General features: G+C 38.9%; 1 long non-coding RNA gene across 1 annotated transcript in view; it reads right to left on the bottom strand.

Moving 5' to 3' along the window:
• Positions 1 to 601: 601 nt before the first annotated feature.
• LOC126498332 (uncharacterized) overlaps positions 602 to 11446 on the bottom strand; it is a 161305-nt gene continuing 150460 nt past the window's right edge. Inside the window, exon 4 of the long non-coding RNA XR_007590817.1 lies at positions 602 to 768. This is a non-coding gene — a long non-coding RNA (uncharacterized lncRNA). The remainder of the gene's footprint in view (positions 769 to 11446) is intronic.

Raw genomic sequence — 11446 nt, 5'->3', positions numbered from 1 at the left:
TAATATGTAAATGACTTTAGAATCTAGAATGTAGAAAGACAAATGTGGGTATTCAAGAAGTCCTAAAAACATACATGCAATAATTATATGGAGTCAACAGATTATATTTGGGCATCTAATTGTGCAATCACAATTAGGGGAAAGAGAAGCCATAAATGAATGAGAGCAGGGAGGGATACATGGGGGAGTTTGGGAAGAGAAAAGGAAAGGAAGACATGTAATTAAATTATAACCTCAAAAACAAAAAAAATAATTCTTAAGTATGCACATTGTAAAACAAAACAAAGGAAACAGAGATTGGCCTACAAGAAAAAGGTTTTTGTTCTTATTCATCAAGAATTTCAAAGGTAAGGTATATGTTTGAGAATGGTTGCAGTTAAAGGTTTTCCCACACTCGTACGGAAAGTGCAAAGTTATGAGCTGTGGGAATTTGTCTTCCCTGGGTGCTTCCTGCCTCTACATGCTCTCTGGCTTCTCCATGTGTGCAGGTCTCATGACCTCCTTCGCCTGGACCATTTCCCAGGGTGAAATCTCTGACTAGCATCCCTGAGGTGGGAGAAAAAACACTTTCTCTTCAAGCTTGCTTTCCACTTACCTTAAATTAGGATCCCCAGGACCAGGTACTGTTTGTAATGTTCAGCGTCCCCTGCGCGTTCCTTTTTGGACTCCAGCAACATCATAAAACAACATACACATAGCGGTCATGCTGCTTCCTCTCCTGAACGATAAAATCCATTTTTCTTACATCAGGAATCACATGCCTTCTTCCTGCAACCATAAAACATTAATAGACAAATTTATTAGCTTCTAAGTAGGTTAAAATCCCAGACACTGGCAACTGCTTTGAGAAGATTTTTACCTTTTCCAATGTAATTGAGTTTAGACATAGCTCATGAAGAAATCCCATTGCTGCGCATTTATACAAGGGTCATGAAAACGTAAATCCACAAAACTATATGAGAATTTGATAGGACTTTAGATATCACAGCCAACATTTGACTTATCTAAGCAATGAATCAATTTAAGCTCATCAATTTAAAAAGTCAAACCACTGATTCAATGTAGATGAACCTCAAGAATATTATGCTGGATGACAGACACCAGGCACAAAGGCACAGCTTCCTCTCCCGCTTTTTTGAAGTTCCATAGTGAAGAACTTGTGCACAGTGATGCATTTATTTTCACTTGTGGGGAGGTAATTCATGATATTTGCCTTAGGGATGTTACACTTGAGATTTGCAAGTGGATATGTTAAATATTCAATTATTTAAATACTGATTTGTGAAGGAGCAATATTCAATGATAGTGATCTGAAATGAGCAAAAGAAGATGTATAAATAGTCAATGATGCTAAAACATGGCCATAAATTTTAAATTGTGGAGGCTACCTATCAACAGGTTCTGCAGTAACGTGGGAACTGAAACAATGGATGCTGCCAACACAAACGAGTACATCAATAATTACACGAAAAGGGGGTTCAGGTGCCTTGCTTTGGTGAGATCATAACACAAAGGAGCCTTGAAAGCATTCACATACAATCCAGCCACATTAAGTAGATTCTGCAGATTTTTGAATGTATGTATTCATTTAGATACATTAAAAAAAATAATCAAAGAGAAAGAGGCCATCCATTTGAAGGAGGTAGCAGTCTCAGGAGAGAGGTTGCAAGGCAAGGACATGGGAGGGGTTGTACAGAGGAAATGGAAGGGGGAAAAGTTATCCAATTATATTTTAATTAAAAGTTTTAATAAAAAAGAAAGAAATGCAAAAACAGAGGTTTAAGGGCCAACAAGGCTAAAGAAGTGAAAATGAAAATGAGAATACTTTGTGAAGTTCATTAAAAACAGTTGGTAGACAACAGAGACCTAGATCACATACTGAGTAGGATTTAGGGCAGTCTTTTAACTTTTATTATTTTCTTAACAGTGTTTTTATTGAAACTGATAGGAATCTACAGTAAAGAAATTTGGGTTTAGAATTTATTTAATACATAATAGAGGCAGGGGCATTTTCTCCTCTCTTTGTCCTCCTCCCTTCCTCTCTCCCTCTGTCCTTCTCTTTGTCCCTCCCTCCCTTTCTTTGTATTTTCTGCAGGAGGAAGCTAATCTTATCTATTGGTAAGCATTGGAAGGGAGCTGGACGAGCCATTGGAAACTGAACTTGAGTCTGCAAATATGATTGCCTGTTTATGTCAACTTTTCCTGGGCTTTTCTGTGCTGTTGAATAGCCCCCAACTCTCAGTGGAACGTGACAATAATGCATTTCTCACTCCTGTGGCCTTGCAGCTGTGGGCTGCCTGGGGTTTCCCTTCGTGTGCCTTTTCTCTCCGGCATCCAGATCGAACGTGCATTTTCTATTTGAAACATGTGGTTCTCTGGCAAAATGGAAAATTGCGGTAGCCAAAGCCTGCAGGGGCTCTTCAAGTTCTTATTCAGACATGCAGAAGTCTTGTGTTATGAAAGGTGAAAATTCTCTAGGAAATCCACTAATATGAGAGGTTTACACCCGGAGAAAACATAATGTTCAAAGCACACACTGAGTATCTTGTTTAGGAATGAGGAAATGCTGGCAGTGTGTACAGACGTGGGAGTGGACGAGACAGGAGCACAGGACGTAGTGTTAGAGCCATCATCCGTGGAAAGGGCATTAAGTGGCAGCACTTGATCATTCCACAGTGTCTGGGGGACATGGCTGGGGGAGACACTGACCGTTTGGATGCAGATAATGAGGGACCACAAGTTGAGGAAGAGGTGGGTTCAGAAGAGGAATCTTCTAGCTGTCATTCAGATAAAAAGTCATATGGATAGATCACAGGAGGAAGCAATAACCATGAATGTGGGTGGATCCCCACATAGTGAGTGCCAAGAACAGGGGACAGGGTTTCTATATGGGACAGTGCAAGGCACCTGCTGTGTAGGATATGCAGACCCTCATCCGGAAACATCTCATAAATGACGGTGAAAAGCTTAGACTTTGTCCACGGAGCTGAGGCAATACGATGAATTATTTTAAAAAAGGATCTAATTTTTTTTTTTTTACTTCAGCTTCACTGAAGTAAAAGGAAATCTCCAGAATGGATAGAAACAGATGGAAAATATTAAAACATGCTCATTATATTAATGTTTTAGTACAATGACTGCAGTGGCCTGAAATCATATGGTAGTCACAATAAAGTAGAGTAAGGACATTTGAGAGTTATCAAGGGAATTGCATCCAGGGGATAGAACCGGCAGGCATTTGTGGCTTAAAGTTGGGAGTGGCTGTGAAGCGATCATTCCAAAGCAATTCCTATGAAAAAATAAAAGTAAAACAACAACCGAAACAACAGAAACCTGGAGGGCAGAAGAAGCCTCTAACGAAATAAAGAAAGGAGGATGAAGAGATCCACTGCGACTTTGTGAAGGGGAAGGTTCTGATTCTGAAGTGTGAACCACCTGCTGGACATCAAGTATGAAGCAGGAAGGAGTGACAGATTTGAAGTCACCAGGAACACAGATGGCATGGAAGGGCCTGTGTGGCCTGCCACTGTGTGACAAGCCAAGGGAAGGCTGGTCACTAGGATGGAGCTTTAACATAGGAAAGATTGTTTCAGATACTGTATTAATGGGAAGTGGGACAACTGAGTATGAATTGATTCCTGAGTAGACATGATGAGGAATGACCTAATTACAACCTGTTCTGCGATCCTGAAAATGACAGTGGTGGGAACGTGAGTTAAGAGATTCAAGGAAAATCTGGGGGCTTTTACAAAAAAGTCGTGATGGTTTACGGAACAGGAGGGCGTCTTCTTGGTGCAGAGGTTCTATGGCGTTACAATCAGAATAGAAATCCGTGAGGAAGTGCAGGTTAATGAAAAGGCACGAGGGCTATATTCTTTGTTGCTTGTTTGTTCGTTTTAAAATCAAAAGGCCAAAAGCTTGTGACTAGACTGCTCATAGGCCATACTAGGGGGCTTACTGCTCCTACCTTGATAAATGGACATCAAATTAAACTGACTCCTAATGACTTATCATTATGCAGAATTGTTAAAGATGACACGATCAATCCTCAGCTGTGCAAAGACTCCTGACCTCCTGACATGAGCAAGAAATAATTGATTATATTTATACACTGAATTTGATTTAGAATCTGCCAATGAAGTTAAGAGTGCCTTAATACTTCCAAGGTGGAAATTTAATGTATTTACTCTGTTAGAGACTCTACATGACAAGGATACTAAAATTATTCTGTTCGGGTCCTTAATAGTAACCACATGTGCATGTGTTGTGTGTTCTTCTTTTCTTTTGTCAAGTGAATATGTCCAATTTTTGACTTGAGTGGTAAACACACATGAAGCAGACTAAGGACATGAAGTTAGTAAAAATCAATTTACTTTTTACAAATATTAGAACATATACAAATATCCAGTTTTCAAAATATTAGCTCTGGAATAACGTATGAACACAGCAATTGTTTCAACAGGGCATCACTTGGTGAGCAAAAGAGCAGGAAAAAAGTAAATCATAGAACCATCTAAAGCATCCTAGTTGAGAAACCAGGCACAGGAAAAAAATTCTTATACCACTGAAAAAGTGGATACAATTTACTTTGTAATAGATGTTAAAATTTATATTAATTACTTCATAAAGAGATGTCTCCTCAGCAACCTCGGTTAGTAACAGCTCTTTTTGACTTCATTTCAAAATTCTAGATGAAGTTTTTAACCACTATGAAGGAACATTGGAGAAATCACTCACCCTGATCATTGATAATTACAAAATTTATAAAACTTTTTTCTTTATGAGCATATAAATTATGCATCTCAAAACTGAGTCTCAGTTATGTGAAGCAATCAAATTATAGATGTGATGTAAGAAGTGTTAAAAATGCCATAAGATATTCATACAACCTACGGAAATATCACCCTTACTATCCCACAGGAGGTCATGCTGTTCCCAGGTAAGACCCCATCCCCTCTCAAGAATATACCCTTGTGATTTCATGGTTACTCCATTCATGATGAAATATATTGCCAATTTTTAGTCTGGTAAATAGACACCCTTTAGATCTCATTTTATAGACGACTGTCTCTGTTTCTCCTTCATGTTCAGATGAAGCAGCACTCACTGCTGCATTTATCATTGTGTTAAAAACAGAGAGTCACTCTCCTTTGAAGACGGTATCCCACTATCTTCAACGATGATCTTCATTCATCCTTCAAATGTTACTACAGATACTAAGTGATTTGTAGGAACGACATCCTACAAATTATTAAAGCCTTTATTTTTTTAGCTCACACTAGAGTTTCAAGAATTAACTAACCATGACGGAGGGTAGGGAAGCAAATAAAAGGCCTTTCACTTTGACAGTTTGTAGGGAAAAGATTAAAGCATAGTTAGTCCCTTAGGTAATTTAGCCAATGGAGTTTATGTAAGATAAACGTGTTTACTGAGGTGTTTCTGATATATCAGATTCTCTGACACAGACAAAACACAAGCAAACAATAAGCAAGAAGAACAGGATAGATAGCGCTAGGAAGTTGGGACTTCCAACTTTTCTCATTCATTTCAGATTGTGTTTTGCAGAGCTTTTCTTCTTTGGTGTTTAATTTTGGTTTTTGTTTTTATAGCAATATTAGGGTCATTTTGCTCCTCCCAGAGCTTCCTCCTTCATAAGACTGCCTCAGGGAATTTTGATTTTAGGCCATTCAAGGAGGTTCGTGAGGGAAGTCCTGATTTCAACGAGAGGTTGCACTGAATTCCCTTAAAAAGGCATTTCTCCACCCAAAATTCTTCTCCACAGGGTTATGAACCATGTTGAGTAAATTATGTGACCTAATTTTTCAGTAACTTGAACTTCAATTTTAATCTCATAGTTGATATGATTATGTGGCTGGCTTAATATTGTCAACCAGTTGTTGGAGTATTTACAATGTATAAATACAGGTTCAGTTTCTGAAAAGTAACTGGATGCCATAATCTAGCATTTAAAAATGTCACATAAGTTGGAAATAAAATAGGAAAATTCAAATCACTAAAAAGTAAAGAAAATATCCTCACTGGGTATGAAAATGACAACATTAAGAAAAAAAGGTACAACTGTGTATAGTTCCATGTGGTTTAAATCCACCAATTTTCATTGTGGGAATCCAATCCTTAAGAATCCTGTCAGGTTGGTGGTTTAGTTCAGTGGTGAAGTATATGCTCAGTAAGTACAAAGTCCTGGATTCAATCCTCTGTAACACACACACACACACACACACACACACACACACACACTTTTACAAAATGTTATAAAAATTTCTCATAATTTTGTTCAGCAATAAATATTAGTCTAAAAATTTTAAATTCTCTTAGTGACATTTTCTGAATTGAGGTTGCCTTTTTCCAAACTTCTCTAGTTTGTATAAAGCTGAAATAAAGCAAGCCAAGCAGATTTATATTTGACAACTTGATATATAAACTCATCACTATTTAAATAGAACCTTTCCTTTTTCATTTGTTCCCAAGATGGAACATATATTCTTATCAATATCACAATGTTAAATATTCCATTTTTAAGAGCCTTACAGTCATCAAAAATTCAAACACTTTGCTTCCCAACTATTACACATATATAGAGGGCCTAGGTTGGTTCCATGTAGGTCACTGGCTGTTCATCCAGACTCTTTGTGAACCTATGATCCCAGGTTAGATTTTTCTGTGGGTTTCCTTGGGATGTCCCTGACCAGCCTGATTCATACAGTCCTTCCTTTCTCCCTTCAGAGGGATTCCCTTCAGTAGGGTCCAATGTTTGGCTGTGGGTCTCTGCAAGTGCCTCCATCAGCCACTGTATGATGCTTCTCTTTGACAATTGGATCAGGCACCAATCTGGTAATAGGACATGGCCAGTTCAGGCTACTTATCCACTATTTCTAGGAGTCTAAGTAAGGGTCATCCCCATAGACTCCTGGGAGAGTCCCCTGTGTCAGGCTTCTGAAATGCTCCACAGCAGTTCCCCTCAGCACTCTCTCCCTCTTTGCTCCCCAAATCTGATTGCTTATGTTCCCATTCCCACCTGCTCTCAGTGCACTCATGAAATCCCTTTCTCCATTCTAGAATAATCTGGGAGTCACCCCATGAACTCTTCTTGCTAACTAGTCCCGCTGGGTCTATGGATTGTAGCATAGTTATCCTTTATTTTATAGCTAATATCCACTTATGAGTGAGAACATACCATGCTTGTCTTTATCAGTCTGGGTTACCTTACCCAGAATGATTTTTTTTCTAGTTCCATCCATTTGCCATCAAATTTTCTGGTGTACTTGTTTTTAACAGTTGAATAATACTCTATTGTGTAAATGTATCATATTTTCTTTATCCATTACTTAGTAGAAGGACATCTAGGTTTTTTACAGATTTTGGATATTACAAATAAAGCTGCTATTAACATAATCAGCAAGTGTCCTTGTTGAATGATTGAGAATCCTTTGGCTATATGCCCATGACTGGTATAGCTGGGTCTTGTGGTAGATTGATGCCCAGTTTTCTAAGGAACCATTACCCTAACATCCAAAGGAGCTGTACAAGTTTGCACTCCCTCCAGAAATGGAGATGTGTTCCCCTTGCTTCAGGATGAGCTATGACTTGTTGTTTTGGCCTTAGCCATTCTAACTACTGTAAGATGGAATCTCGGAGTTGTTTTGATTTGCATTTCCCTGATGACTAAGGATGCTGAATATCTCAAGTGTTTCTCAACTATTTGAGAATCTTCTGTTGAGAATGTTTTTGTTTAGAGCTGTACCCCCATTTTAATTGGATTGTTTAGTTTGATGATATCTAGTTTATTGAGTTCTTTATATATCTTAAAATCAGCCCCCTATAAGATGTTGGGTTGGTAAAGATCTTTTGTCATTCTGTAGGCTGCCATTTTATCCTACTATTGGTGCCCTTTGTCTTACAGAAAATTCTCAACTTCATGAGGTCCTATTTATTAATTGCTGATCATAGTGTTTGTGGCTATTGGTGTTCTCTTCAGGAAGTTGTCCCCTGTGTCAATGATTGGGACATTAGCTATCCCCAATGCTTTGGTTGGCTTCTGGGATCCTATTTCTCATAATGGGCAACCTTGCCTAGCCTTAATACAAGAGGAGGAGCTTAGGACTACAACATCTTGATATGCCATGCTTTGTTGATAACCAAGGGAGACTTGTTCCTTTCTGAACAGAAATAAGAGTGGCTTGTTGGGTGTTGGAGGGAATGTGAGCAGAGAGAATTGGAGAAGTGGGAGAAGGGGAGGGAGGAGAAACTTCAGCTGGGATGTAAAATTAATGAATAAATTTACTTGACTAAAAAAAGAAAAAAGAACGTATACTAATAAACTTGAAAAAATTCAAAGAGTTTAAAAGTTCAATCTTTTTAAATCATCCAAAGCTTTATTCAAAGTTCAGTTTCTCTAAAATATCCAATCTCTGAAATACTAAATTTTATCTAAAACACCAAGTCTTCCAAAAATGTAAAAAAAAAGTCTCTAAAACTTTCCAAAATCTCTTATATGTGGACTCCAGTAAAATTAAAACTAAGTTATAGTCTTCCTGACTCTATGAGGAAGGAACCAAGACATAGTCACAACTAAATAAAAATAAAAGCAAACTGCAGGAGTGTAAATAACCTGGTGTTTCTCTGCTTTCCAAGGGGTTTAAGAAGCTGCCACCCACAATACATCAGCTCGTCATGCAGACTCAGGAAAGCTCAACTTAGGAACTGCTGGAGACTTTCCCATATTAAGGACATTTCCAATATGCTGAGGTATCCACTATAACAGGTATAGCACACTGACCAATGACCTCTCCTATGCCCTCATCAGGGACCCTGACCTGCTACATCATGCCAAGCCTCAACTAGTTAAACAAGAATGCTTGGGAGACTTTTACACATTTACCAAACGTGACTACCAATATGAGGTTCACCCTTGGACTCCTCTGCACAGAAGCTTTTGTGTGCAGACCCTGAGGAAAGACCCCCTCAGTGATGGTATTTTCAAAATCATAGCTGATTATTCCACTCCAGCTGACCAGAGTGATGGATTACTAATTCAAAACAATACATAAATGACCCTGATAGAGTCTTACATAGACTCACAAATGTCCCTCTGAAACTTCCCTTGATGGGAGCCATGCCTCCATCACATTGCTCTTAATAGTCTATATTTTCCCATCTCACAAAGAATAGTCTATAATTCTCTGAGCACTCAACAAATTTCCCAATCTGAAGTTCAAATGTCACCACAATCCTAACCAAAATCACATGCTCAGTTCTGTCACAGCAATATCCCATGGCTTGGTAGCAATTTCTGTCTTAAGTTTGGTTTTTGTTTTGTTATATTTTAAATGTGTTCATTTATTTTACATTCCAACATTTTCCCTCCTTCCTCTCCTCCCAGTCCCTCCCTGTCACCTCCCCTTTGCTATCACCCAATCCACACCTCCTCAGTTTCTATTCAGAAAAGGGTAGATCTCCCATGGATATTAATAAAAGAGGGCATATCAACTTGCAGTAAGTCTAAGCACCTCCCCTTGTATTAAAGATGGGTAAGGCAATTCAGTCTGAGAAATAGGGTTCCAAAAGCCCGCAAAAGCATTACAGACAGTCCCTGATCCCATTGTTAGAAGTCCCACTAAAAGATCAAGCTACACGACTGTTCCATATATGCAGAGTGCCTAGGTCAGTCCATTGCAGCCTCCCTGACTCTGAGGTCCTCTGAGCCAACCTCTGAGCCAAGCTTAGTTGATTCTGTGAATTTTCTTGAGTCCTTGACTCCTCTGGCTCCTACAATTCTTTCCTCCTCTCTTCATCAATATTCCCTGAGCTGGGCCTAATTCCCTGAGCGTGGCTGAGGGCCTCTACATTTGTTTCTATTGATTGCTGGATGAAGCCTTCTTGATGACAATTGGACTAGGCACCAATCTATGAGTACAGCAGAATGTCATTAGCATCATTACAGTAGATCCATATCTATCACCCTGCACAAAGCTCAAGTCCAAGTGGTTAAAAGACCTCAACATAAAACCGGATACACTGAACCTGATAGAAGAGAAAATGAGGCATAGCTACAAACGCATTGGCACAGGAGACAACTTCTTAAATAAAACACCAATAGCACAGACACTAAGTTTGACAATTAATAAATGGGACTTCATGAAGCCGAAAAGTTCTGTAAGGCAAAGGACACTATCAATCGGAAACAGCGGCTTGTATAATGATGAAAGATATTCACCAACCTGACATCCGACAGAGAGCTTTTTCCCGAAATATGAGACGAACTAAAATATCTAGAAATAAAACAAAAGCCCAATTTAAAACTGGGGTATAATCTAAACAGAATTCTCAAGAGAAGAATCTCAAATGGCCAAGAAATACTTAAAGAAATGTTCAACATTCTTAGACATCAGGGAAATGCAAATCAAAATGGTGCTGAGCTTCCATCTTACACCTGTCAGAATGGCTAAGATCAAAAACACAAATAATAGTTCATGCTCGAGAGGATGTGGAACAAGGAGAACACTCCTCCACTGTTAGTGAAAGAACAAACTTGTGCAGTCCTTATGGAAATAAGCATCCTCGGAAAATTGGATGCTCACCTCAAGACCAAGCTAGCTATACCACTCCAGGCATATACCAAAGGATGCTCTACCATGCTTCAAGGACAAAGATGATCAACTGTGTTCATAGCAGCTTTATTTTCAATAGCCAGAAACTGGAAATAACCTAGATCAACTGAAGAATGGATAAAGAAAATGTAGTACATTTACATAATGGCATATTATTTACCTGTTAAAAACAAGGACATCAGGAAAGTTGCAGGCAATTAGATGGTTTTGTCTTTGGGTTTGCACTGCTGTAAAAAAAAACTTAATGACTAAAATAAACTTAGGGAGGAAAGGGTATATTTCAGCTTACAACTTTGAGGTCATACTCCCCCAATGAGGAAAGTCAGGACAGAAACTCAAGTAAGAAACCTGGAAGCAAGAGCTGAGGCAGAGGCCTTGGAGGTAGCCCTTCCTACGGGCTTGCTCCTTAGAACCTCCTCAGCCAGTTTCCCTACATACCTCAGGACTACAAGTGCAGGACTTCTAGTCCATCCGCAATGAAATAGGCCTTCTCACATCAATCAAGAAAATGTCCCCAACACTTAGCCACTGGGAGCATGTTTTCAATCGAAGTTTTGTCTTCCAAAATGACTCTAGATTTTGTCAAGCAGACATAAAAATAATTACACAATTTACTAGGGACATCGAGTCCGCTAAGGACCATAATGCCCTTATATGAGAGCTTCAGTGAGCTGCATCCATACAGTAAACTCTGGTATCTCATATTTTCTAATGTCTAACACATCGTTATGCTTCCTTTGGAAGAGCTTAGTGTTAATACCCAAGGGCTAGTCACAGAAGACTGCTTCATCTGGAATTCTGACATACTCAGATTGCAT

This window comes from Alexandromys fortis, unplaced genomic scaffold (assembly GCF_014885135.2).
Source record: "Alexandromys fortis isolate MF-2015 unplaced genomic scaffold, M_Fortis_MF-2015_v1.1 scaffold_3, whole genome shotgun sequence".
Lineage (NCBI taxonomy): Eukaryota > Metazoa > Chordata > Mammalia > Rodentia > Cricetidae > Alexandromys > Alexandromys fortis.
This window is presented reverse-complemented; position numbering and strand designations above follow the sequence as displayed.